The sequence below is a fragment of the Neodiprion pinetum genome, chromosome 6 (assembly GCF_021155775.2).
Source record: "Neodiprion pinetum isolate iyNeoPine1 chromosome 6, iyNeoPine1.2, whole genome shotgun sequence".
Classification (NCBI taxonomy): domain Eukaryota; kingdom Metazoa; phylum Arthropoda; class Insecta; order Hymenoptera; family Diprionidae; genus Neodiprion; species Neodiprion pinetum.
Window position 1 is genome coordinate 6,995,980 of NC_060237.1, and position 27,863 is coordinate 7,023,842.

Consider the following 27,863-nt stretch of genomic DNA (forward strand, 5'->3'; position numbering starts at 1 on the left):
TGACTTTCGTGTGTCGTATATACGCCATGCGAATGAAATGTCGGGAAGTGGGGGAGTAAAATGAAAAAAAAAAAAAAAAAAATCCATGGTTGTCTCCACACATGCACGGAACCCCAGAGAAAATAGGCTCCGGATTGTGAATTATCGCTTGTTTCCACACGCGGTAATCGCAACCCTTTCTAATCGTATTCTACAGTGAGTCGCTACGTTATAAACCGACCGACCAACGCGGTTCGATTGTTGGATTATTATTCGCGGGACCTACATTGACTAATCGAAACGGTAACCGCTTTGCGTATTGGACTACATCCGATAATTCATTGCGGTATTATTTGTCACCTGCAGATATGACGGGTCGATTGGTCGCGGCGCGGCAGATTAATAATTCCATTAGGTACCCGTGTAATGCGAGAAAATATTAATTGATCGTTCAATCAAGTCTCCCAGACAATTCTCTCACTCTCTGTCGGCTTTTACTTTTTTTTACCTCGACTTCCTTTCGTCGAGAATTTTTCTTCCTACGCGCGATCGCCTTCACAACGGGTATGATCGACGCTTTGCGCGTTACGTTTATAAATAATTAGCGTTAATTAAATTCTCTAAAGAGAGAATTTAATTTTATCGTAATTATATAGTTATATTATTTTCCCACGCGCATCTGAAACTGCGTGGAAAATACGACTCGCATTTTTGCACGTCGTTCATCTTCAAAGGGATTGATAACCTTCGATCACTAATATGTATGCAACCAGCGTGCGAAAGATGGAAATCTGATTTTTACCTGCTCGCTTGCAGAGCATACAATTTTTTTAATACCTTATTTTTTTACAGCCCTTTTGTTATTTATTGATTTACTTGTTGCTTCTTTTTTTTGTATCACGAGGCAGTTTTGATAACCTGATAAAGGCGTCGCTACAGTTGGGTACAGGATGAAAGTTAATTCGGTGGCATAAAACGTGTGCGACTAAAATCGAGCGTTGCGCAACAGTGTTTGAAATATTCGTTAATAACCCCAGAATTAATTAACAAACGTGTTGAACTTTTACGTGGATAACAAAATGGGCAGCGTTTACGATTCGTTCGTCACAACATCGGCACTCGAATTTCGAGACATAATAATTATTACGCAACAACAGCCATAGTCGATAACTTAAGCTCGTAAGTTATAACAGGTATCCACGTTAATGTAGAATTTTCCTTAGATTATTGATTGTATTGGTAAAAAAATTGTATGTTTTCTCATTTAAATTTACACCTTATTTCTTCAATACGTTAACGAAGAAGGTATCAAAAATATTTTTAATCCTCGAACTAGAAACAGGTGAATGAAGATCTTTTAAAAATCTAGGGCGAATCGTCCGAGTTTTAATTTCACGAGAAAACTTACTTCTTTTTATCGTCGAGAAAAATGATTGAAGGTGAATATAGATGTTTATTGAGTACCGCACGTTTTGACTGATTTTCAAACTTATTTCACATTTCCTGAGATAGTAATCACAACTTAAATGAACCTGCCTGAGTATTTCACATTTGTCCAATCACCTCGTTTGACGTTCAAAAATAAGAATCAGAAAAAAGCGCAATAAAAAATATGGAATACAGGTCTGATCTGATCTCGTTATTAAGCTACGGATAGCTGAAGGTTTCGCAATGGGAAAATAAATTTTACAGTCACTCACCGGTGGCGGGGAACCAAGCAAGAAAAACAAGAAGAAGGATCCGTTTTGGCCAAACTCTCTTGTCGCCGGATAAATAATCCAACTGTTGGAAAATCGCTAGTCTTGACGCAGAATCTAATGGATTACAACCGCGGCACTTTGACACACACGTGGAGAACTACAAGTGCCATTGCAGAGGGAATTTGCGGAAGTCAGAGACTAATAGGTGAGTGAGTGAGTAAGTAAGTAAGTCTGTATACGAGGATGAACGAGTTTGATCGATCATAACCGGGGCCCTAACCGATCGTTGATCTACGCTCCTCTGCACCCTACATTTCCTCAAGTTTACTTTGTCGCCCGAGTCATATTTTCGCAGATTAGATATCCGCCTGCAAACAAACTTCGCTGCTCGATTCCCACTCGTAGACAGCAAACACCCGCCTCGATTTCTGTAAAGCCTACGTAATATATTTCTATATTTCTATGCATTCCGAGGACCGTAAGATCCCCGATCGTAACAACGAATCGACCACCTTGTTTTACGATCATCGCGTGCAAGGAGCACCGGAAATTCACGCTTCCAATTTATTTGCAGGCCCCCACTTCGTCGTTTCTGCTTGCCGATCTCAGCGTCGTTTCAACTCACGTATATCCACATGTAGCCGTAAATGTTTACTTTTATCCCGTATAATTCCTACTTTTATTCACGTTTTTATTATAGGATTAATATTCACCTTTTAATGAGTGTTTCGAGACAGCTTACAGAGTGGTTTAAGCACGCGATTAGTCGGAATTAATTCGCATAAATTTGACTACCGATTTCGTTCGTAATGAGATCCGACTAAGCTCGGCAATCGTAAAATTTTTACCAAACTATCGGAGTCTGGAACGATTGTTGTAAACTTTTGGCTCAAAAAAATCGTTCCTCAATTTTCAAATACCGCGTGACTAATTCTCCCAGCTATTTCATTCCATGCTCGTTCACAGGTAAGGAAAAGAGCAGCAGATGTGCATACGTAATATTCTGCGAAATCGATCGGCTGGACAAATCGTTGTGAAAATGTTGCACAATCGATACTGAAATAACTTACCGGGTTGGAATTTTCTGCCAGCTGATTCTCGGCTTTTTATCGGCGCTTCGTGCCCACCGACCGTTCGTATATCGGAGGGAACATCAGGACCTGTTCGTTTCTGCAAAAAACGACGAAAATAAAAACAATGTTACAAGAATATCGCAAATGGAGAAAAGATGGTAAGAAAAAGAATTATCGTACGAAAGTCATGCATCTTTGTTACGTAATCGCAAAAAGCTAAATCACACGCCGGAATATTTAATGCACAATGTCACCGAGGAATCAACTCTTGCGTCACAGTTCGCTTTCAAATTCCGTCGAGTGTGTGGATATTTCTTATTTTCCATACACGTTACAAAGGAATTCAACTTTGTAACGAGACGTGCGTCACGAGTCAGCCGATGAGGTTCGCAGTCGCGTACGACGGCCATCGGTCATATTCGCAGAAAAAGTTGCAATGTATTAGTAAAAATACCTGCGCCCGTGTGCACAGGCAGGTTATAATTAGGTGTACGTATGTATTTTCTGCAGCGAAGAAGCATGTACCGGGTAAATCTCACGATTGTGGACAAGCTTTTTTACCTCATCGCGTTCGGGTACAAATTTTTTACGCTCCCGGATCTTGATTGTGACAAACGAAATACAAACAGAGAAACGAAACGACAATAATTTATGCATATAATATTGCCGGTATTTTATGTACACACATATTATACATGTATATGCAATATGAATTCTACGTATGAAAGCAATATCGTTGTTCTCAAGAACTATTAGGATACTTATAAAGATCTATGCGTAATCGGGAATTTTAATCGACAATATATATTTCGCTTCACACACGAATAAATCGGTTCTCTTCCCCGTACCATTTTCAGTATTCGTATAATTTTTTCCTTGGTTAAGAACAACGTGAATTGAATTCAGAAAAAAAATTATATCGATTTTGAATACCTATAAGATACGACGCTCGAGTTTACGTATCGGGTAAAACGATGAACCGTTTTGAATATCTATATGTGGTATATTTGACGTTAATTGCATCGTTGCAAGACTGCATAAAAGACGACGAAGAAGAAGAAAAATACGCGTACAGCAGCTAGAGTAAGCCAATCACCTGCAAACGTGAGAGTAAAGTATATAATTGGTTGAAAAATCAAGAATTCGAATGGTTAATTAATACGTCATTATTATATTATATACTCTCGGCAATAAATTTATTAGCCAGATAGCTGCGTCTTCATAACAGTTACGGGTGTACAGATGTTTAATACCGGTAATATTTTTCTCCTCTTTTATTCTCAACTCGACTCGTTCCTTTCGGTCGCTGCAGTCGTAGTAAATAATAAGTCGTTGTTATAAATTATTTCTTTTAATTTCCGACATTATAACCACAGCTGTAATGATACAGATGTACGTCTATAATAGCGCAATTTATCCACCCGTCTGCATCGCGGGAAGCTGCCACGGGTATACAATAACGATTATAATCTAGCTCAAGACGACGGCTTGTAGCCGCAGATCGAATCACGCCATTCGATAGCTCGGTACGAAATCGTTAGAACTTACGAATAAAAAATCTATACGTCGTCAATAATTTATGGCTCAAATGGTGCATAATAACGTCGAATCCTGTCGCAGAACAGGTTATAATTCCGAAAGTTGTAGTCGGAACAGACGATGTTCAAACCTGATTCTTCCTGACTTCGTATCCAATTCCAAAAAATTTCATAAACTGCCAATTATCGCCTACCTGAGATTAATCATAATTAACCCATTCGTGAAGTCTTTACGCGCTGGCAGTTTTAAGTTGCGATTGTTATGGAATGTAACGCATGTTCAGAAAGATTGAACGAATGACAAGGTGGCCGTTCAATGTGGTTTAGAAAATTTCCGGCTGTTTTCCACTTTCACGGATCAAGACTGATCGTAAGTAAGCTTTTTCCTTGACTTATCGCTTCAATGTATCGGATTTGTCTTTTTTCTAAAAACGTCGGATTTGAATAATTCATGAATAAAAAACAGAAGGTCGCGTAAAAACTAGTGACTATGAAGTTTAGACCTTAAACACGCGTATTCGCATTGTTATTAACATCATCATTATCATGTCTATACATAAATATTCATAATCAAGCTAGCGCAGCGAGTAAAATATAAGAATTGAAAAAATACCCGCACGAGACGTAAATTCTGAACACAGCTATACAGGATGGTCCATCTGACTCTGCGTCTCTGAAGTGATCTTATTATTCAGGGAATCAAGTTCAACCATTTCCAATAACGTGATCTCCGATTGACCTTCAGCTTCAAAATTTGTAATTAAATGATAAAGATGGAAATTGAAGAAGAATAAATCTTAACGGCAAAATCGGTACTTTCTTTTTGACTCAATTTATTTCAACACGTGTACAAAATGTCGTCCACCATCCGGAATGCACGTAATAAAGAATTTCCCAGATTGGCTGGATCGGCAATCTTTTATTATATGTATGGACGAGTGGTCTACGAATTTGTGGATCCGACGAACGATCAAATAGTCCCGAGATCACGAGCCAAAAAGGGTTAACGTGCAGCAGGAGCATCGGCAGGTATCAAGGGCAGGAGCTCGCCTCTCTATTAATAGCGCAAAGCCTCGATAATATCGAGGCAATTCGCTCTCGCGCATCGAGTAGTAGACGTACGTAGTTGGGCGGGTACACAAGTTACAAGGCAGGCGAACGTAGACGAGGTCCGTTCGCGGGCGTGTGCGCTCGGAGTGCAAGTTTAACGCTGCGCTAGGATGGGGTAGGACGGGGTCGCGGCGCGAAGGTAGCGAGCGAAGCGAACGAAGCGAACGAAGCGAGCGGCGACTAGGTGGCGCGCGGCTCGCGTCCTGCGTGCCGGCTAGCCGCGGTGCTGACGGCGTGGTCAGGTGGCTGGCAAGGACGCCGGAGGACGACGACCCCGCCACGATCCGGTCACTCGCTGCCCGCTGCCCTCCTTCGTGCCGGTGCTTCGCGGGTTATACCTACGTACCTCCGATCTCGAGTGCGAGCGAGCGAGCGAGCGAAGCTGGATTTCTCGTCTCGCGAATCGGCGGTCGATGCGTGTTGTATGTACGTATCGTACCTCTGCACAGCTGATACAACGCACCTTCGGAGAGAGACCTGCAAGTGTTTTACCTCAATCTTGGCGTTATACGTAATACCGAGCGTGTGTCATTCCCGCAGTCTCAACACACGCGCGCGCGCACTCACACGTGTATGTTGTATGATAAATGCGGTGTGGGCTGTGTTATTGTATCTTATACCCGTATGCGTGTAACTGCACGCAGGTGCGGGATCGAGACGAATGGTTTATTCTGGTACGTTCGAGAGGATAAACGGTTGGGGGTTAAAACTTGGAAGGGTCGATGTATCGAGATTTTAAACATGCGGAGATGAAATAACGAGAGATGAATTCCTCGAATCTTAATTTTTGGTCCTCCGAAATATCGATCGTCGCCTGGACAATCCTGATCGCTAATTATACAGTTTTTAGAGAGTCGACGCTGTATGAGGTTATAGATACGTGTACTTACGATTATTATATCGTACCTACACAGTAATAAAGAAGATAACAGTATTTTTCGTCACGTCGTCGGCCACAGAATATATAATTTGCATATCCTGGCGGTATTGATCTATGAATTAAAGATTCCACGTCAACCGAGTTTATACAATTGATGAAACTGGTGTGATAAAGTGATTAGAAAGGAAATAAAATCGTAAAAAATATAAAATACTTGTGTCCAAATGGAAAGAAGCGATTTAATGAACCATAAATTTTTTAAACCAGTCGAATCGAGCAGATCGAGAGAGCCGATTACCTAACTAGACGATAAGTAAGAGCCTCATCGATCGCGAATGAAATTTGGGACAATTAGAAAAAATGGTGAACCGATCGGATCGACGCAAAATCTTCACTCACGTCTTCGGAAGACTTTCTAAAAATACCGGAAAAGTCATATCGTGCGTTGCGTAGTGTGTACTTGTAACGAAGAAAAAACAGACGACCGACGACGACGGTAAGTGTTCGTTGCCAGGAATTATCGTGAAAAGCCGAAAGAAAGTATAGAAAAGGAAATCACGGACATCGATGAAAATGAATGAAATGAAAGGAAACGAAATGAACGGGGTATAAGAAGATTGCCGGTTCTGGCTGGGCGCGAGAAGTAAGGGGCGGAAAGGGGGCGATGTAACTGAAATAATGGAGTAGGGTGTTCGAGTGTTCGAACGGTTTTTCCCCCGGGGAGTTGTCGAGGGGCATGCGGCACCTAATCACAGGGTGAAACGAGGCTGGAACGCGGCGCTGCTGTCGCGGTACGAGAGAGATGAGAGAGAAAGAGAGAGAGAGAGAAACGCGGAGGGACCGTGTGTGCTGATAACCCGACCTGTTATTACATTTCTTCTGGTAATATTCGCCCTGTCACCCGCAGGAAATAAGAAGCTGGCAAAGTCTCGCTTTGTTACCGCTCTCTGGTCTTTCTCTCTCTCTCTCGCTCTCCTTCTCTCAGTTTCTCTCCCGCGCGGTGCACAAAGTCTCGACCTTCGCGAGTTTCGGGGGCGGCGATTGAACAGAAATTGAATGATTGGGGCGAGCCTGTAGGGCGCTTGATTGTTCATTCAAACAACAATCGTAATTGCGTTACGCGCCCCGAGGGTGCCGACGACGACGACGACGAGTCGGGACTCAATCACCGCGGACTTGACTCGCTCCGCTCCCAGGCGACGTGGCCCACCATACCATGAGAACCGAGCCGAACCATAGAGGCGAAAACCTGCCTTGGCCATGATAATTGCTGGCCTCGATAATACGCGAGTGCTCTTCACTCCGGCGGCGTAGCGTCGAGGCCGATTCTCGCCGACTCCTGCTGCACTTGACCGTCGTCGCGTCGGCTTCGAAGCCTTGTTATACCGAATCCGTTAGCTTCGCTGCATGACGGGACCACGTGCCCCGATACTCGGGATGTCGCTAACGATCCGGGTTCTGATCTCGAGGTCCGAGTCGCTTTTGCGACGTGAAAGACTTGCTGCGGCAAAAGGCTTCTCGTATATTACTATCTTATCTACTCGTACGTATAAGCGATTTTGAACGTGTCATTTTTCAACCAAATCATTGAATATCGATCGGTAGATGCTAATTGTTCGAAGAATCAGCTGCCCGTGTGGAGGATAAATATCGAGTATTCAAGATTTGTATGCACGCGCTTATTTCTAAATTCTACATAGCGAGTGCGTATAAATGAGACGCGAGAACTTGTGCAGCATAAAATTGCTACAAGATCTTGTCAAAATTTTCTATATTCAATGTTATTAATAATAATTGCTAGTGGCGCATGAACTAAAACAGAGTTTGGTATAGCCTGAACCGTCATTCGTGTGAAAGAATTTCAATATTCATTAGTCGAAAGAGTCAAATTTTTCATTTATTGGCAATTTTAGCCGATCGTATACATACCGGTTATCCATAAAGTTTATCGAATATCCTTGATGCCACTTTTTCAAACCAGTTTTTGTTAAAATTTCGGTAAATTAGCTGCCGTTTGTTCCCCCGGCATACATTAAAATTATGTATCTATGCGGAAAGATTCGCGGCAATCATATCCAGGCTTCACACTGAGAGAAAGACATTGAGAATAGGTATATCATAGCTAATTATAGGCATTGCGGTAAATGTCTAAAAATTCAATTCCGCAGTTTGAAGCAAAAAAAAAAAAGATCATTCAAATACCTAATGAATTTCAATATTCACAAAATACATCGATTCCGTTAACGTTCCGTCTTAAGAGTAAAAACATTTATTCGATCGAACTGAAACTAGCTTTTCTTAAAAAAAAATATCATTTGTATGAAATGAAAGTTTTCGGCACGCAACTGTAATATTTTACTACACATAATGATAAGCACACTTAACGTTCAATAATAACAATCGGTCAAAAATTAGCGATATCTATTATTAAAAATACTCTGTTTCAATTACTTCAGCGTGTACGACATTTCATTCATTCATATTATGCGATTAAATTCTCAACTGCAGAAAATATCGGGTTATACACGAAAATATGGGACCAAGTCTCGTTCGCACGCGTAGTCGTTGACGTGTTGGCATATTAGAACCGCGTGTCCGCGCGAAGCACGTGGTGCGTTTAACGTGTGTTATTTAATACGTGTGGCAATGATAAAATATTTGACCGACATATACGTGTCGCATACATACGAGCCGTAATGTAGTATTAAAAAAGTTTGATTAGCGAAATTTGCCAACGATCGATGATCGCTTGGGTTTTCGGTTTCTCTCGTCCGTGCCGCTTGTTTCCAGACAAAACGCACGCGAGAATCGGTGATCGAAGAATCCCTGCAGCCTCTCTACGTGACCACGAGTAGCCGTGCGAGTAGGTGAAACTATGAGTACGGAACGATTTGCCTAGGTAGGCCAGCCAAGCAAGCGTTGCCGCGGAGTTAGGCAGGTACAACGTTTGTTCAGCTACATGAGTAAATATGTGTGTTAGTTTGAGCCGAACCAGGAACGAAATTGAGGTTGACGTATTGTCACTGCCTTTTCGTGATTAACATAATAATAATGCAAACACAATGACACGAGGCTCGTCCTCGTTGTGTTTTGTTTGACCAGGTGAAAATGGCTCCACGCTTACCGAGTAAGTCAAACACTTGCCGCCAACGGCGGGTAGGGGGAGGGGAACGTCAATGGGAACTTTGGGCAGCCGTTGCGACCTTAACGATAATGATTAAAATATCAAAAAAAAGTGTAGGTACACGCATACGCTCGCTGATCAATCGACGGCGAATTTTTCGCTCCCTGCATACGGAAATGGTAAATTTGGTAGTAATAATAATTTCGTACAATTATACCGAGCCGCCCTGATACTCGAATCGATATTCCAGCGTCGTCGGACAGAAGCGACGCGAAGTGTGCGACGGAGCCTTAAATCGGTAAATCCGCGAATCGTTGAGTCGAGCAAGGATCAAAGGGTCGTTTGTACCTTCCATTGAATCGTCGAGGCTGATTGTCGGGCAAAAGGTACGCTGAACGAACGAACGAACGAACGAACGAACCAACGAACGAACGGTGGAGATTTCTCTCATTTCCAGATAATCAGTTTACAATGAGCCGGACGAAAGTGCTAGATGGGGGAGCTAATCCTTCTGTAGCGGAGTCGAGGGTCCCGCCCTCGATCCTTATCCACCCCCGCTTTCACAACGAAAATTCTCACTCCAACCCTCGGTCCCGGGATTTTACACGGTCGACCGGAGGAGCCCTTCCCACAGGAGAAAACAACGCGCACCGACTGCCGGTGACTCCTGACTGACTGATTGTGAGCCGGACAATCTGCTCGAATTACCCAAACAGCGTTTGCCTTGCCCCCTCACCTCTCCACTTATCAAAACAACAGGGGGATCATCCTTCTTTCTCCTTTCACCCATGAAGAAACAAATCTCCGAGCGGTTTTCACCTTTCCAATTGTTTCCGGGGTTCACCGTCTTCGCGACCATTGATTCGAACCGTGACGCAGGACTTTTTGCACATTGGGTCAATCCTTGCTTAATTCGTTCGCAAGGTTGCGAAGATTTCCGACAAACAGGTGGAAACGGTCGTGTCGCGACTGATGCAACCGTTTAGGATGTGGTTGGTTAGTCGAGATTCGATAGGCGGAGAGACTCGGTATATACTGGATGAATTTCGCCGTTGGCCGAAACCCCGCGGGATGCGATAAGATGACGCGATCGTTCGAGAAGCCTGACCATACGGAGAGATAATCGTCATTCCATTATAACCATACCCGATGAGGACGTGTGAGAGGGACCCCCGGCTATCGGTGGGTAACGACTCTAGGTTAAGATGGCGCGCTTCGGATCAAAACGTTCACAACGACCTACGAACAGCCACATTCACGGCGTTTCACTTCTCTTATTTAGCTCTCAGTCGTAATAGAAATGCCCAGAGGTAAAACTGGTTCCCCGAAGAAATGACCACGATCTCTCGTCACCTAATCGGCCGATCGCCGATCCATTTGTTGTTCCCTGTTATGCGGTGCATTGCTATATTATCATCGTAAACGCTCGCTATTACACCCCGAAATTCATCGATCATGCATACGTTATACCTACGTGTACATAGGTATACATATTTTCAATATCGATTTCGCGTTAAAATTTCGTTGTATAACATATGACACGTTGGTATAAATGTATGGGGTATCTAAATCGATCGATAAATATTTGTGTCCAAGAATTCCAAAGCATTTTTAACAAATCGATGAGAATTTTTTATTTTTTCTTTTATACCTCAAATAGAATCAAACGTCGAGATCGTAAATTAGCAAACGTGGTACGTAATGAGCTAGGATTTCACGTGAATTATGATAATGGCAAAAAACGGCCCGACGTCATCGACGTAATCAGATTAACGGAAAGGGACATTTGCTTGTAAATCGAGCCAACGAACCCGATTGATTAACACTGATTTCGAATGATTTCTACTAATTTCTACCTTATCCAGTGCGTCCTCGTTGGTTCCCAGCGTATATAAATTGATTTCTTTTTTCGTCCTAATTTCTTGCTAAAACCGTTAAATTTATGACCCGATCGTCGAGTGAATAGCCCCTCGAATCGCTATAATTCCGTGCTCTAATCTACATAATTAATGTATCATCATGGCGTGTGGTGTAGAAACTTAAACTTCGGATCGAAGACTGACAGTTATACACCGACAACGAGCTATAGGTGTGAGAAAAAATCTTCCCCGAAGCTTATTCGCCTGTACCTACGTACTACGAATGTCGTGGAAACACGTTCAACTGGTTGTTTCCTCGATTTTTCAACTTTTCCACACTTTTTACTCACCGTCAGCACGCGTCGGCGGGAACGAGCTATTAAAGGAAAATACGGTAACGATCGATTACCCCTCACGGTTGGACGCGGCGACTCTCGTCGAGTTGGGGGGTTGGCTTCTGTTGTAGGGGTTCGCGTGTAATTACCGTCACAAACACCGGGACACGTGAGTGCCTGCCTATCTACGAGCGAGCATCGAGTGCCTGTAACGGCGGCAGGTTCCTGGGGCACGAAGTGCCGCGATGTATCGGAGAGAGGCCGGCACAGATGAAACTCTTAATCGTAAAAATAATTGAAAACACCCGTAAAGCCCTGCCGATGAAAAAAGCATCGTCTGCCGGAAGTTACCGGAAAATGACAATTAGTGGGACGGATGAAGCAGCGCCTCTGTGCCGGACTGTCTGACGTCAACGGCGACCGTTCCGTTCCCCTTTTTATCTCCCCTCGATCGAGGAGAATCGATCGGCGAACAATCCGCGGACACTTTCGACAAAGTCTCGCGCTACCTTCTTCCGGTGTCTCGTTCCTTCGTCTTTTTGTCCGTTTTCGTTACGTCTCTGCGGATCTGATCGCGAAACGGCGTGCAGGGGAGGGTGGCTTGCGTCGAACATGTGTCTGCGTACACGGAGGCTTAATAAGCGCAGCTTTCGCTCGACGAACGAGGGTGCTGCAGGGAGCATCGATTGCTCTTCAACCAAGGGTTTCGTCCCTGCGCGAACGATTTCCTCGTTATCATTGAACGCCGGTAATAAATAGCTCTGCTCGTGCAGTGAATAGATAGACAGGCTCGTACACGGTCGTGTTCGAATATCGGGAAGAAACTTCTGTTTTTCTCGACAAAACATTTTCTTCTACGCTTTTCCGCATGCAATTTTTTACTCCTTTCGATCTACGAATCAAGTTCCCGATTACAATTTTTGTTTTTCACATCAAACTTCCACTTCTTTAGGTGAGAAGCGCAAACTAAAACTGTCGAAGTTAACGTGTTTTGTGAAACCTCGTTTTCTCGCTTCAACCACTCGACACGCTGCACTTCTTTACAGAATAGACCGAACTCCATCCTGCGTATAAATTCGATAATTGCTTTTACAAAATTAATCACAAATCAGCTGTTAACGCGAGTAAAACTTGTAAAAGTTGTCGGATTTCCGATAGTTTTCCGGGCGACAGGAAGTCCTTCATTATTATAGCCAGAATCAAATGGCGTCGAGTGGGTGAGCTCAAGACTTCCTTTACGTACCGATTCAGAGAAGGTAAACGTAACAGCGAATCACAAACGCGTATACCTATACACATATTCGTATCTGTATATACACATATGTATATCATAAGGCGTACGTGGCACGGTTTCAAGAATGGAGTCATGCGCTTTGAATGGAGGCTTTCAATAGCCGAGGCTGCTTGTCTTTTTCGACGCAGAACGATATTGGCTTATACACGTAGTGAAGAGGAATATGAGAGTTATACAAATACTACGCCTCCCGTGTTCCCATCCTTTCTAGCAAACCTCCCATACAAATGGATTCAACACTGCACGCGACTGCATCGAGAAGTCGAGTTGCAAACTTACAACCGATACGTCTTACATCGGCGACTGCGGTACATAAGTAAAAGAGTACACCGCGCCTATCTGCAGTATATATCGCAAGCTTGCAAGCTCCAGACTGCGTCGTATTCACGTCATGGTCGCGGATCTAGATAATGTATTATACATATGTAGGTATACATATAATCTACGCTGAGTTGTAGGTAGGCCGACACTGCGAACCTTCTGTCGTCGAAGCTTTTACCCTGAAAGCCGTCAGAGAAGAGAAGAGAAAAGAAGAGAAGCTCCGTTGTTCCCTTGTTATTTCGTGAAAAGAATAACATTCTCTTTGAAACATTAGCGATTCTATGATCACTGGTCTTTATTCGCCAGGTTGAGTTACAAACTTTTTCGTACCTACGTCGCACCTCTTTTACTACAGATGAAATCACCGCGCTGTGCGAAACAAAACATTCCACGAGCTTCTGCGTATATTACGTACCATTGTACGTACCGTATATTTTTATACATGGGTATTTACGATACGATTGCGGGTGTAACGCTGTACGTACATGTGTGCATACATATACATATACATGTACTTATACAATATACATATGCGTACACAACGTAAGGCGTCGGCAGCGGGCGCCTCGTTACAAAATACTTTAATTAATGATTCCTTGGAACAAATTTACCTTCGTTATTAGCACATTCACGCGATGGCTGTATAGAAAGCTGCACTGACCCTCCTCCTCCCCCCCCCCCCCCCCCCCCCGCCCCCAGCCGCCCATTCCCTTCCACCCCGCCTACGTATCCGTATTGCACAAAGACTCCATTGTCGATTCGTTCATAAAAGACTACTGTGCTCCGAGCTCACTGCTCAAAATAATTCAATTCACCCGGTACGCTTTATATACTCACTGTGCTGCTTGTGTCATATCAGAGATGTATATGAACGTGAGTGCGTGCGTATATACTTTATTTATAACATCGTAGAGATACCGCGGCACGCCACTCGCCTACACGTACCTTGTACGATCCTTCGAGAGGATCAAAGGAACTCGAGGACTGGACGAACCCTTTCGTCGCCGTTGCGATCGCGGTCGCGATTTACATGTCAACAAATTACGAGCAAAATTATTTATCTGCAATTCGATATCTCACGCGATATTCGTTACACCTTGGATTCGTATCGAGCACGAGTGCGGATCTCAGGTGAAGAAAATAGGAGAAGAAAAATTTCTTTGCGGTGATACGGTTTGTCATGGGATTACTGATATTTCAATCATACGTTCAATGATGCGTAATTCGCGTCAATTTCTTATCAGGGTGTCGGGAAATCGAAATCGACTTCGGAACGAGACTGAATCTTGAAACGTGCAGCTGGCACAACATTAGCTGATCCGATGAAGCAAGTTTTCTAGAAAATAATTACACACAAGTGAAATCGTGACTGAATCCGTATTTTTAAACTTGGTATTCCATTTCAATGTAGGTGCTCTAACTTCCTATCCCATGGTTTTTACAAAAAATAATTGTCCCTCGCTCTGTATAAATTCACTTGTTGGGAAGACCCAGTGATCGGTTTAAAATTTTTCAAGTATTCAGAGAACACGGCTTCGCTTTACGAAAAAATTTTAAAAACTAGAATGAAAAAATAAAATGAAAGAAGAACCGTTCAAACAGCGGTATGTGACTGTACCGAAATACTTATAAAAGCCAGGTGCCTAAGTGAGTGTAAATAAATGATATATATGTATATATATATACGGATATAGGTATACGAAATCACGAAACGTTGAGAACTTCTACTCGAATCTATGCCTATACACCAAAAGTAACTTCAAGTGTAATTCTCTTGAACGTTCTATCATATGCAAATATTATTATACCGCAGATCGAAAGATTTGATTCTCGATTGAAATCACCGCGAGTAAAAGAGAAAAATTTCGTGAATAGTAATAATTTAACCGTGTATACCAATAAATATTTCGGATCCGTTTCTCCTTTGCTTTTATTGTTTTCTCTTTTTCTTCTCCTTCTTTATTCTCTTGAACAAAGATATCGTGCCTCTGAAATTGACGCGAGTTGACGCTGCGACACGTTATTTCCATTACCGTGAAAATCACCGTATGTACCGTGCCTCGTGTCTTGCCTTTCACGAATGCGCATCACGTATCGGGTACTGGTATATACTATAATGTCTACATTACATATATGTACACGTGTGTATACATATATGTGTATAATATAAATGCGCGTGATATATAGATGCCTAATTATCTAGAGATAATAAATTATCCCGTAACAGAATGCGGCGGAAAAAGGAGAAAAGAAAAAGAAGCACAACATAAACGTTCGACACAGAGCCGATTGACTTCATTTTCACCGATGTATTTAACCTGGATGATCGAGTTGATCATCGATTGATTCTTCGATGCTTTATGATCGTTCTGAGTGAGTTTTTTCGTAAACTTTTTCCAAGAAGAAAAAAATGCTGCAAACTATACAGAGACTAATTTTGACATTCTGCAGACACATTGAAATGTCGTGAGTCTACAAGGTTTGTTGTTAAAAAATTAGTTAGGCTCTAATAATTGTTTCTTGCTTGAACAAACGACCTAAGAATGGACGTTAAACCGAAAAAGAGGGAATTGCGTGACGGAAACGGTTTTCAATTGCGACCGTGAAAATGTTTTTCTGATTTCCCGTGACGCCGGCGTGCACTGAGAAGGAAATATATATATATATATAGGATGTAACGAGATCTAAGAAGTGTAATATATATATGTGCAGAAATTATTCTTAAGGAATAATAATTTCGTCACAATAATCCCCCAGACTATTCTAAAGAATAGAAAAAGAAGTAAGAAAAAAAAAAACGAGGAGGTAAAATATACATCCTTACCGGTTGTACAATTTTGCTAAAAAGAGAGAGAGAGAGAGAGAGAGAGAGAGAGAGAGAGAGAGAGAGAGAGAGAGAGAGAGAGAGAGAGAGAGATAGGATGTATAATATATTCATAATGACACAAATGCATGGATCATACGGCGCAGTATAAAAGATAATGTTAATGTCGACTTGAATGTATTATAAATGATTCAGCGATTATTATTACAGCGAAAGCGGTAAGATTAGAAGGACACTTATACCTAAACGCATTATAATAATGTACAAGGATAATTGTACAGACTAGGAGTAATAAATAGGAATAAATTCCGTCAAAGGCGTTGATCGCAGCGCAGCTGTAATAAAGATCCTCGGGGTAGAGAATATCGAGCGTTCCCCGCAAATCTCTCAACGAGAGCGTAATTTCAATGAACAGTCTTGAGAATATTCGCGAGACGTGTCCCCTTCGGGAGAGCAGAAGAGATTCTAATATTGTAAGCACAGGAAGCTATTATACATATATGTGTATGTATATAGATCGCGGCTTGATTCTCCCGCATAACTGGCTGACTAAATTTGCTCTCCCGCTTTTATACGTCGCTTCGTCGTGCGTTGAGCTTTACACTCGCGGCATAACCGAAGCTCGATTTTTTTATTTCCCTTTTTTTTCGTTCCTTTTTTCTTTTTTTTCACCAAAAAGTAAAACGCGAACGAGAACGAGAGTGAAAACTCGCTGCTTCCAGAGCCTGCGCCGTGAAAATCACCGTCGATATAAATGACGTGTGTGAAAACGCATGATGTGTAAAGTATAAAATCATATATAGGTGCGTAAAATTTGTATCAGTATTTTCAGCAGCGATACTTTTCTCCGCGGCAGCTAAATAATCACTTTTATTGACATTCATTACTTAATTAGCTAATTACTCTATCAGTAAACAGCCATTGGAGGTCAAAGGAGCTGGCGAGCTAACGTTTGGTTTGCTTCTCTTTATTATTTTATTATCGTTCCTATATACCTACGCGGGTATAACGCAATATGCCAACGAGTCTTTGCGAGTACTTCAATAACAAGTATGTATTATGTGTATATACTCTCCGGGGTCAATTCAATCAGGTATACGTCACTGTTTGAAGGAAAAGAGAAAATGATTATTGAAAAAGATGCTAATTTGTGCAATTATTACATTCCTCTCTTTCCCACTTCCCAATTTATAAAATCTGCTGAAGCTTGCACAAGATTTTGTCGTTTGATGCAAAAACTATTTGAAAACCCCGACTATTTTCAGACTCTTTCTTTTCCTCGTGTCGAACAAATGCTGCAGTATTTGTGAAAGCATTAACTATAAGCTTCTCCCCTTCTCCTTCTTATTTTTCTTCTTCTTGTTTCTGTTTTCTGAATCGTCCATATGCCAGTCAGCATCGCCGCAGAGTGAAGTTCTTCGAAGAACGGGAGGCGGAAAGTTCGTTAGAAGGCACTCTCTAATCTTGGGGTATGTAATTAGTTGCCTTATTTCATAATGGATCGTCTTACTTGTCTTTACCGAGATTCGGTTGCTGCAGTTGGAATACCGTGCATATATATACGGACATAAATATAAAATATAAGGCACGTGTACGATTATTTTGGAGCAGTGAAACAAAAACTGTGAATCAAATAAATGTCATTTGCTTATACTTACAGAAGAATTTGAAAAATCCAACTTGTATCTACTGCTTTGCACGTGAAATAAGAAGAATCGCGGTTGGATTGGGAGATGACGGAATATAGTGTACCGATTATTTCATCGTCTCTCCACAGAACCATAAATTCTTTCGACATGTTGCAAGCGTAATCTCAGTGTTCTTTCGCTTATTCAAATCGTAATGATATGATTTCGGAAGATTTGCAGCGTAAAAATAATATCTGACACAAATATAACAACGATTTTGTAATCAAGGTGTTCAGCATCAATGACAGATCAAATTCCTTGACATTTTCCGATTTTCCAGACGAAAATAATTATTTCTGCAAGATTCACTTTTCACTCTAATCCCCTCCGTTCTCTCGCGGAGAGTAATTTTCTACATTCCAAAAAAAAAAAAAATTAAAAATGCTAATTCCTCGATAATTTTCAGGTACAGCTGAAATTAAAGAAGTGAACTTTCCCCCTCGGATGCATCGGATATCAACGATGAAAATCTGTATGCAAGTCCATCTGACGAATGCGGGAAAATTTATAACAAAGCTCGCGTAGAACGCAAATGGTGTCCGAGTATAATAACGTCGACAATTCTTCACCCCATGCATTTGTATCAACAATGCGTACATACATATGACACACAGGATATATATATATATATAAGTGTCCATAATTGAGGCCCTAATTGCAAAGTCAGTTTTAGCACATTTGCAACGTAAAATACCCACGGATCCGATACGTTATATACACGCGTCATGTGAAATTGTTTGCTTAGATATTGATACATAAAAAAAATGAGACCGAGAGATGGCTTTTCCCTCCACATATTCGACCGGGAGTCTCTCTGCCCACTCGAATCAACCGTACTACCCATGGTTCGCACAATGAGCCTTTATGCGTATTACACAGAAGACCAGCAGGCCATAGAGACATCGCGTTGCGCACCTTCCCGTTCACGGGTTACACCATACACGCATCTTCGTATCGTACGTATGCATACGTGTACGATATACACACGCGTGAGCGTATATTCCTATGTATATATGTGTGTGTGTGTGTGTGTGTGTGTGCGTATAGGAATAGACGGAATCGCGTCGAGGATCAAAGGCGCACGGGGGCAACGAAAGGTACCGTGTACGGCAAAGTGTGTATAATACGCAAAGGCAGCCAGCCACCAGCCACCAGGTTCGGGTTCGACTCCGCCGGCAGCCAGCCACCGACGGAGATGTGTGTCTTTGTTGTATCCTCCGTTATGGACCGATGCGATGCGACGGACGGTAGACGTGTAGAAGTGGTGGAGGTAGATACGGTAGTGGTAGACGTCTATCCGTGGCACGAAGAGGCCCCTCGGCCCGTGCTCTCCTCTCGCGCTTCCTTTTATCATCTGCTTTTCTTTTTTTCTTTCAGTTTCTGCTTTTTCTTTTCTCTCTCTCTCCGTCTCTCCGTCCGTAGGCGAGCCGCTGGCCCGTTTGACCCCGACGCAGTGGCTCCGAGGCCTAATTGTTCATTTTAATGTATTCCCCGCATTTAATTTCCGGATATATTAGTTTCGTTGAGGAGTATAATCAATCTTGTACACAGGCAGCGTGCGCGATGATGCACGTTACGATAAATACGGGGACGATATTTACACACTCGTAATACACTGTAAGTGCCGGTTGTGGCAGCATCGGATAAATAATTATAATCAACTGCGCAAATTGTTGTATTATACCGCGGTTCAAAAATTAAAACACAACGAATCGGATTATTTGCCGTGAAAAAGCGTCACGCGGGCGAGCGGTGAATAATAAAGAGAATCGAGGAGGCGAAAAGAAATAAAAAAAAAAACGGCACAAAAGTTTTTGAAACGAGGATGAGAGAGGAGAGAGGGAAAGAGGGAAAGAAAGAAACACAATTCGCGGATTTATTACGTGTTCAAGACTTGCCGCAGGTACGGTGAACCTTTATTTTATCGCGATTACGCGAGTTTCTTGCTTGAATATTTATATCTGCGTATTACATACGTACGCACAGGTATACGTATCGTAGGTCGAAGTAACATTGCACTAATGGACGTACATATGACAATTGTGTACGCAAAGTGAGAAATTTTTCTGCTTTTTTTTCTTTTCTTTATACACACACCGACGTAGACAATTGGCAAAGAATTTTTTCTCCGTTTCACAGCGTCGCACATTTTCTTGTATACAATACGTGCACCCATGCGTGTACGTGTATATGTATATGTATGTATATGTATACACGTGCCTATATGAAAATCAATCAAGAGTCAAACGGTGCCCGAGAGCCTCATCTTGGAGTAAAATCCTCCGTTCTCCCGACTCTGACGGCGGTCGCGGCATCGGAGAAGATTCAAGAAACAAGACTGAAAGAATGAACGAGAAGAGAAAAGAGAACGAGACTCGGAATGAAAAGAGAATATAAAAAGATAAGGAGGAGGGAAAAATCAAAGGAAAGAAAAGACGCTGCAACAGATATAGTACCTGTACCATAATAATATCTAAGTATAATAAAAATGAGAGAGAGAGAAAGAGAGAGAGGGAGAGAAGGTAAGGTATACAAAAGAAGAAACAGAAAAATCTGAGAGAAAAGAAGAGAAAAAGAAGAGGAGCAAAGTAGAAAAAAAAACACAAGGAAAAAAAAACCTCTCGCTTCACGGAGAGTCAAGTTGTTGGGCAAGGCTCCTTATTTACTTTATTACAGCCTCCAGAGTCCAGTAACGGTATCGGGTCGGCTCGTTTCCCGCACTCCTCACCCCCTTTCGCCACTCTCTCTCTCTCTCTCTCTCTCCTCCCATCCTCCAGCATCTTCTTCTTCTTCTTCTTCTTCTTCTCGTTCCTCCTCCACCATTTCCGACGTTCCTCTCTTTAACAAATTCTTCTGTATCGATTCATCCCAAAGGGCTAGCGGCATAGTGATGGTAGTAGTGGTGGTAGTTGTACAGCTCCACTTCAGCTGTCGTCTCGATCGTTTCTGTTCCTCCTCCACGCTCACATTACACCTATATATATTGTATACGTACGTATACCGGCTCTCTCCGCCCATCTGGTTGGATTATTTGGGTATTTTAGACAAAAAAATAAGAAAAAGAAAAAAATTAAAAAAGATTCCGCCTTGCCTCGACTCGCGAATCGTTAATTTTTATCTCGTCGTTTTCTCACCTTTCGCTTCAACTGTGAGCTGGATCGATTTTGGGGAAAATATAAAATATGAGGGACGAGTAAAGTCAAAGTATGGTATCACAGACGTTGAGGTAACCAAGTGTAGAAAGAAAAATAACTTTTTTACATATTTGGAATATGTAATCCGTGAAGGAGTTGAATTTAGAAAATATAAGTGTATAATTTTGAAATGCTTCGTGGCCATTTACTGAATTATGTAATTTCAATGACTTCTATGGCAAGTTCGGTAATAACAATTTTTGCCAAAATTGAATCGTTACAATAACATTACGAACTTCAACCTCGCAAGGAAGTAAACCACGTAAATGGGACGCGAGAAAGAAACTGTATCATCCAAGTCGACGGTTTGCGCGTAGGTGCGAATAATTTATTACGATATAATTCGACGTGTAGGCGCAGAAAATTGAGCTCAATTTTTGGCTTTCGCATTTTTCATAATGAACGAAAAAAAACCATCCAGGTATACATGTGCAGATATAACAAAGTAGAGAAGCGTAAAATAATCGGGTCATTTTTTTTTTCTCCAGTTCGACTGAAAGAGTTTATAATTGGGGATACGTTACAAGCAATTGGTTTTCACCAATCTTGTAATACATACATGGAGAATTTGTTTTAGTTATTTCGATTTTTCATTTCTGGATTTTGATTGAAATTTCGTGATAGCTGAAGGAAAAATCAAAATTACTAACAAAGAATTGTTAATTGGTTGAAAAACTAGTAAGAAGAAATTAGCGTTTTGCCTGCCCACTCTGATTTTGGTTTCGATAATTTTGGTTACACAATTTATGTAATTGTTGAAACAACAATATAAGAAATTACGGACGAAATCCAAGAGGGTGAGGGTCAGACCCTAGTCAAATTGACGTGGAATGCCCCATATATATAACGTACATCACATTGGCGTACTTTTCTGCACTTCATTTCATCATTTTTGATTTCTGTAGGGTAATAAGCGTAGATACGAAATTTTTTCGTGGAAGGACCAAATAGAATAATAGCTGCGGACAAAATGCTGAAAGAAAATAGAGGAGGATGGCATGTTTGGTTCAGGCCGGCGTATAAGCACGAGTACATTCTCGTGGAAAAAGAATTTAGAAATCCGTGCCCAAGTTATTTACGAGCGATGGCCGGTTTGGCGGTCATCTTAACGCGTTGTAACAGGTATAATTCCCGAACGCCTTACACCTCGATGATATCCCGAGGACTGCTTATACCGAGACAGCGATTAGAGCCGTGATAATGCGATCCCACGTTTAAATTTCATGAGAATATAAAATTTCTGTCGCGTTGTATTTTTTAAGTCTCTTTACATAATTAGAAATCGGAAACAATTTTAAATTTATAATATAATAACGTTATATTATAAGAGATTTCTCTTCAATTTTTTTTCATTTAAACCTTAACGATTGATCGATGAATAAAACCTACATCTGTTCACTTTAAAAATTCATTATTTTGGAGATAAGAATTTCTTTTCTATATTGCAGATTATATGATTCAATTTTTTCTCACCGATTTCCTGCCTTTGTAAGAGAAAAAAAAAACGTCTAGTTCCTTTCCTTATGTTGAAATCTTTTCTGAAATTAGATGATCGACTGGAGGCAAAAGAAAAATTGATACATAGAACGCGTACAATAGAAAGTATACGATTATCGATTTCATGGTATATACAATATAATCCATTTATTTTATCATTTCATCGTGGAAATGTACAAACTTGTTGATCTTGTAGAAAGAAATTTTCTCGGAAACCGGGTTGAACGAGTTTACTATGAATAAATTTCAAAAAATTTCGCATGGTTGTAACATATGATATAATCGTGTATTGATCTAACTGGATTTTTATTCGAACGTTTTAAAAAAAAACTTTTGTAGTTTTGCAAAACAGATTTTTATTAAACGGTTTCAAAACCAGATCATCGATTTAACAAACGACGATACGGAAAAGAAAAATTTACTCCGATTATAGTGATTGTATACTAAAGAAGAAGAGATCAAAGTCTTCGATCAACGCGAGGAATCTTATTCACAGAGAGAGAATTGAAAATTTTACTTCCTAGGGGAAAATGATGCGATAATTCTGTAAACCACAATCGGAGGCAACCTTATTTGCTTCTTTTCGTCGCAATCAATGTTTCGTTTGGCTAATTGGAACCCCGGGAATTGAAAAAATTCGGCCAAGACATCGTAGCTTCAAATAACAAGATATCTCCGTTTTCCCGTCACATTCGACCATCCGTCGATCTAACGGATAATTTTGTCAGTTAGAATAATTGAAAAAAATCATTTTCTAGCCTTTGCAACATCATGAAATATCAAACAAAATCATTCGAATTGTGGCACCAGAGTTGAAAAGAACAGAATATTTGAAAGAAAAAACAGTGTTCATATTCTGCATGGAAAATGATTCGAATGGAGACGTTACTTGTGGTAACATAATTTTTGTTCTCGGAGGTGGAATTTTTGGTCGAATGATTGCGAAGACGCAGCGTTAAAATTGAAATATGATAAACCGATCAAAAATACTTCAGCGAAACGATTTATACCTACGCCCGATTGAAGATTGGCCAAATTCTTGACGCGCGCGACACGCACGATCATATTCGTGCACCTATAATAGCCACATAATAACGAATTACATTGCGTGTAACAATTTTTGTCAGAAAAAGAAGGAGAAAGATAATGACGACGATGACGACGGTGATTAATTTATCACGCCTTGGAATGCCTTTGGCAAAAATGACAAGGAAAAGATGAAATACATAGAGCGAAATAAAAATGACAAAGGCAAGAAGTGACGAATGAAGAAAAGTAAGTCCAGCAAGACAGCGAAGCATGCAAATTATCAGATTAAACGAGGAAAACATAAGCATGACAATAAGATAGATAAGGTTGAGAAATGAGTAAAGTAAAGTAACAAATCATAAAAGGACAGCAAACTAGAACCAAAGAGACTCAAGCATCAAAAAGATAACAGTAGCAGCGTGATCGCGATGCTGGGTCCAGTAAGTAAGAACGAGAAGTCGGGGCTTGTTAAACGAAAAAAAGATAGAGAGAGGGGAAGGAGTTAGAATTTCGGGAATATGAGGCGGCACGCACGGCTCATAATTCCCTGGGTTCGCGTATCGTGCATAATGTATAAAAGCGCGAGAGGCGAGATCAGCCGAGAAGAACGAATTGAAGCGACGCGCGCGCGCAGATCTCGGTTGACAGCAGCTGGTTTTGGTCCAGCGTTAAGTGCTCTCCCGCCTCCCGCCTCCCGCCACCCTGATTTACGTTCGCTCACCTGTTCATCCGTTTCAAGAGTGGCCCAGTTGCCGAGTCTTTCCGGCTGCCTCTTCCCTCTTCCCTCTTCCTCCTCCCACCTCGCGCTCTCCGTTCGAGCCTGCTATCCTAACGTCCGTCCCGCTGGGCCAGGGCCGAGACCAAGACCGAGATCTTACGGGTAGAGAGAAGAGGTCGCTGGACCATCCACCCATGATTTATATCCGCGGTTAGGTTCGACTGACCGACCGGCGAACGGACGGACGAACGGAATCCGCACCTCCGTCTTCTTTCTTACACGTCACGATACACCTGATCGTCTCTCGAGTCGCGCTTAACTGCTTACTCGACGTAACGGAGGAGGCGAAAGAGAGAAAAAAAGAGAGAGAGAGAGAGAGAATTTCGGGGCATTTTATTTGACTTGGATTGAATTTACCATGGAATAGAGAATAATACCTATAAAGTTGGTCCGTTTTTTAAAATTCATTACGCAATTATTTTCTCTTGCACAGTGCAATTGTGAAAGATTAACGAGGAATACAAAAAAATTATAATTGTACCGCTTTTTTTTAAGAATTATCTAGTGTCGGAAAAAATTTCACGCATACTCCCTAGACAGATAAGTATAATTATTAGGCTCGTTACGGTTGGAAACATTTCATTTCTATGTCGCACATGCTATGAGGTGATAATTATTAAGATGAGACTATATATTCCGGGTCAGTTTACCGCAGAACCGACAGTCGTATAATAAATAATTTTTACGTGTGGCGATTATTTGCAAATTTTTCTGTATTGTAACTGTATAATGTACATATATATATATATATATATATATATATATATATATATATATATATATATATATATATATGCGAAATTTCCGATTATGCGATACAAGTTTCGGAAAGCCGTAACTTTCGAAGTTTGTCAGAAAATGATAAATGTAACTTGATTTGTATGTAATATAATTAATACATTGGTTATAATTACTGCAGCTAATACTTATTGGTTTCATTTGCGACTTTAAAAATGCCCGTTCATCATTCTACGGTATTCCTTCCTACGGTAAAAGTTTAATAATAAGAAGAATATCATCGGACTACGTACGTGAGTATAACACAAGCGTCGTAAAAGATATGCGAATGCATAAGACGATGGAAGTAAGTTTTGAATAGTAAGTTCCTGATGTTTGCGCATCAATCGCAAGACGTATATTTACCGAATAATAATACAACGAAGTCCGGTATAACATGAGCATCGTCTAGGTGTGTTAGATTTTTGTACACGTATATAACGGCGTTACTAGTCGACGTTATTATTATTAGTGTTATTATTATTATTATTATTATTATTCCTCTTAATTTTTTTTTTACGGTAATACTCAAAGTGCAGCTACATTTCCGTAATCTGATCGTACAGGTACGTGCGTACATATACATATATTTATATCTAGAAATATAATTCATGCATAATTTTGAGGTAAGCGTACAATAATAAGCCGGTACTCTAGTATATAATGATATTTACTCGTCAATTACTCAAGATTAGTAAATCAACATATCAACGGATTTCTCGATTGCTCAAGTTTTTTCTACGCGCTGGTGTTCCCGAAAATTTCCGAAGGCTATGCCCAGCAATGCTCTTTCGAAACGACAGATTTCAGTGGTTACAGTGTATCGTGTTTGGCTCTATGCGGCAGCATAATCGTTATACGTATGATACATATCTGCTTCGTGTCACAGACGTAATAGGCATGGTACGAAAACAATTGGAGAAAATCTTGCGAAAAGTTCTACGCGTCGATATTATTTATCCATTACAGCTGATATCAACCCGAAGATGATCGATCGTCCGCGGTGCAAAGGTTCGTTTAAAATTTTATAATAAAATACCCGCGTCTCGCATGATATCCCATAAGCTTAATAAATCGATGAGAAAATAATGGAAAAATAAGAAGATCTGCGTAAACTGAGTAAGATTAAAACGAGCAGAGAATAAAACGGTAGTATACGTGTATGTACGCGCGCGCGTGTGTGTGCGCGTGTGTGCATATAAAGCATTAAAGCGTTAATCTCGCGGGTAGTGGACAAGATAATGCTCGCGAGTCGAAGTCGGCTTTAACGTGAGACGGCTTTGAGCCGCGGCCATTTATCTCCTCTTTAAATCGATTTGTATGCTAATCCCGGTGAAATCCGCCTAGCCGCGTACCAACCAACATAAAACTAAGGAGGCCTACAAAACTCGCCTCCTGAGATTCCAGATAATATATACCTGACTAATTAGGCTCGACCTATGCATCCCCCCCCCCCCCCCACCTTCTCATCGCCCCTTCAACACTTACGACTATTTTCGGAAGGTCCAGTCCACCGATCAACGCCCGTCATTCGGCTTAATTATTGTACGAGGTGCTGCTGGAAAAATTGAGGAAACGGTGAAAAACGACACGAGTTTCGTCTTACGCTGCGGTGTAACATGTTCGCTGGCTAGTTGAATCTCCTTACGATCCTAGGATGATGCACGAAACTTTTAACGCCGGATAAAAAAGGATCTGTCGCATCGATGGCCGTTAGACCGTGATCAATCGTGATTACTCCACGTTGTACCGACGGCTGCTCTACACCTGTTACAAAAGGCAACGATTCGGCAAAAAAATAACATATTTGCGAAGCTCTGATTGTTTAAATTTCGAGGTTTGAAATATTATATAGCTATACGTAAGCGTGGTAAATTCAACTCGAAACAACTTTGTTATTTATTTATTTTTTTCACCTAAAGCTTTCGTCATATTATCCGTTGAATCTTGTTGTCGGATGAAGTATTTTTCGTATAATCAAGTTCGTTGACACGCAGAGTCTCTGCAGGTGTAAAAAATCACGTATACTTTTAATAATTGTAATGTTCCCGTGACATTTTGAATTATAGAATTTAAGTCAGGGGGAAAAGCTTTGACACTCGACGTGGGACGATTCTCTTGGTTTTGAGCCGCAGACACGATTATACCTGTAGGTATGACTGATTTGTTTAACGGTTCAATTAACAGCGTGAAGAATTATATACACGCTGCTAAATGTCGTTTACAAAAATTACGCACAAGGCGTAGCTGCAGGTTAAATACGACGTATACATTATGACACACGTACGTGTACTATACGCGCGAGTATGATAAATAACATTCAATTATGTACGAGAAAGTTATAATTTATTGACGTAATGAAACGGGTATCATTTGTAAGTTCGTTATAAAACGTTTTAAGCTCTTTACGGTACATTGCAAGGCACGTTATTGTACCGTTTTGTTAAGAGCGCGAAACTTTGCAGTGCTAAAACTTCGAAGCTGACTTCGATTGAGGCAATTTTTAAAAATCGTAAGAATAAACGATAAATTAATCCTGTTACTTCCTCATTCATTCCAAAGAAAATAACAAGACTCAATTTACAGTCTTGAGTTTCGTTTTGTATCTGCGAGGTTTTACCACATCCAACACAATCAAAGTTCGCTGCACTTGCATGATTTGTTTGCGCACGCGTATCATCTGTAAAAAATAAAACCTATTATATCCGAGTAGGACAATTAATTATATTCACCGAAGAAATAAATTACAGGTATAATTCCAGCAGAGTGTCCGTGAATCGTAAAAAGAAATTCTTTTTCCTCACCGAACAACGTTCAATTCCGTGAAACTAAATTTATTCGATTGAACTTTTCCTCAATTATT

The 27,863-nt window shown here is 41.0% G+C and overlaps 1 protein-coding gene and 1 long non-coding RNA gene across 2 annotated transcripts in view; one reads left to right on the top strand and one right to left on the bottom strand.

Annotated features, from left to right (window-relative positions):
* The window catches only part of Sox102F (transcription factor Sox102F), a 140,115-nt gene that overhangs the window by 105,119 nt on the left and 7,133 nt on the right, over positions 1–27,863 (bottom strand). The window contains exon 3 of the mRNA XM_046631058.2: positions 2,750–2,849. The gene's annotated coding sequence lies outside the window, so the exon portion shown is untranslated. The remainder of the gene's footprint in view (positions 1–2,749; positions 2,850–27,863) is intronic.
* LOC124221258 (uncharacterized) lies at positions 1,816–18,178 on the top strand. Its single transcript, XR_006883778.2, has 3 exons — positions 1,816–1,884; positions 17,430–17,506; positions 18,132–18,178. It is a non-coding gene; the product is annotated as an uncharacterized lncRNA (long non-coding RNA).